The following is a 2,337-nucleotide window of genomic DNA, read 5'->3' on the forward strand; positions in this document are numbered from 1 at the left end:
AGGTAAGGTGGAGTGGTGGCAGAGCTGGTGCCCGTGTCCCCATGGTGTGGGGGCTCCCAGGGGGGCAGGGCATGTGCGGGGGGGGTGTCCCCATGCCTCAGTTTCCCTGGGTAGGAGGAGGTCGCTGCCACCAAGTGATGGGGCAGGGATGTGGGACAGGACATCAATGCCAAGGATGGGGTGTGCTGGAAACGCAGCAGTGGTTGTGTTGCTGCTTCCCTTTTTTTTATTTTATTAAAAGCAGAAAGCCAAACAGAAATGGTTAAATATCCCCTCAGCTGCAGTGGCCAGTGGCTGAGGCCACGTCACCCCGGGACCCTGGCCAGGGGAGTGACTCGGTGACAGCCTGGCATCGCCTTCCCCCCCCGGAGCATGCCAGGGCCTGAGCTGAACGTGGTGCACTCGCCGAGGGGGTACCCGGCCTCCTCCCTGTGAGTGTGTGTGTGGGGGGGGGTCCTTGCACCCCTTCTCCACCGCCTGTCCTTGGGGCCCATCCCCAGGGAAGCACCTGGAGCCCCTCTGCCCACTGTGGAACAGGGGCTGGCTCCATGGGGCCCCAGGGGAACTGGAGCTTATGTGCCTCCCCCCTTGGTGCCCCCATTCAAGAAATCCTCATCATCCCCCACGTTTCCAGTCCCCGATGTCCCAAAAGCAGCGTGGCTCCGTGGAGGTGCCTGTGCTATGTGCCGTTCACTCTGAAGCCTAACGATGGCATAAGCACCAGGGGGTTCGTTAATTCATTGCCACCAAAAGCCAGCTCTATCAGGGACAGGACTGTCCTGGAGCTCGGGCCCTGCTCGGTGTCTGTCACCTGTGGTGCTCTCAGGGTGCCTTTGCAGCACCATTTGGGTCAAGGGACCGGAATCTGCTATTCAGGGCCTGTTTCACTGCACCTGGCAGCGGGGCAGAGCCGGGGGGGAGCAGGGGGGTTCCCAGTGCACCCCTTTTGGTGGTGTCGCAGCCGCATCGTGTATGTGTGTGCCAGCTCGTGTGCAGCAGGCCCCCCTTGGGACCCCCACAGAGCCACCACGAAGGAGAGCGCACTGACCTTGTGCCAAAGCGCCTCCGCTTTCAGACGCTGCCAGGGCGAAATCCTCAGCGGCTGCGGGGCGAGGAGCCAGGGACGGACCTTCCTCCAGATCCCCCCTTCCTCCTCCTCGCCTCTCCGGGACAGAGCTAGCCCCTCCGTGCAGAGGTAGGGCACATGCTGAGGGGACATTTACCCTGGAGGGGGTCACCAGGGCTGGGTGACAAGAAGGGGCCCTGAGGTGTCCTGAGGAAAGGGGGGTCTCTGCCTGCTTTGCCTGGGGGCCCCTTGGCGCTGCTGGACCTTGGGGCTTGGCCAGGCTCTGGCTGGGTCCCTCCGGGCAGCCCCATCTCCAAGGGATGCTCATGGGCCCCCTGTGTGGGGACCACCTCCCCCCACCCCAGACCCCTCCAGCCTGCAGGGTGCCTGCCCTGCCCAGCTGGGGCTGGGGGGGGGGGTCATACTAGGGGGTTTACCCAGCCTGGGGACATGAGGCCTGGAGCGGGACCCTGGGCTGCTGCAGGGCGGGGGGGCTTGGCAGGGGGGGTATAGGGGGGTCATGACTCGTTTGGAGGTGATGGGGGGTGTCTCAGCTGCCTGCCAGGGGCTTGGGGGTGCAGGCTGCCCTTGCTGCACTGGGGGTCCAGGTCAAATGGGCAAAGTCCTGAAATCCACTGGGAGAGATTTCTGGCTGGATCCTGGTGCTTGTGCCCAGCTGGTGGGGGCAAACCCTTGGGGACCCCCAAAGTCATTTGGGAGCTGCCTCTCCTTCCCCATCCCCGTCCCTGGGTGCCCCCAACCCATCTCCTGGGCATGCGAAGTTGCTGGGATTTGGCCGCTGGAGCCGCAAATGGCTGTCTCTGCTGGGGCGCCCGGCACCATGCCCAGGCCATGGCTGGGTGCTTTCGGCAGCGATCCAGCCCCATGGTTGGAAAAACCTGCCTGGTGCTGAGCAAACAGCCAGGGCCAGGGCAATGTTTACCCCCTGCCCCTCGCCCTGCCGCACCGCTGGACGCGGGGACCTGGGGACACCGGCACGGCCCCTCCACGTCACCTCTTCCTCCTCCACCCCCCAAACTTGGCTGCGGGCAAGGAGCTGGGGACACGCAGCGAGGTCCCACAGGACTCCAGGTAATCCCTGTCATGGGGTGGCCCTGGCTCAGTTAGGGGACAAGGGTGTGGGGGGAATGCCTGGGGACACCAGGGGCTTGGGGACCAGGAGAGGGAGGAGGGGGTGGCCCAGCTTGTCCTGGGGCTCTGGCAGGGAGGGCTCATTGCTGTGCCCCAGGGCTCGGTGCTGCTGCACACCG

Source organism: Egretta garzetta, unplaced genomic scaffold (assembly GCF_000687185.1).
Source record: "Egretta garzetta isolate BGI_Z169 unplaced genomic scaffold, ASM68718v1 scaffold7, whole genome shotgun sequence".
Lineage (NCBI taxonomy): Eukaryota > Metazoa > Chordata > Aves > Pelecaniformes > Ardeidae > Egretta > Egretta garzetta.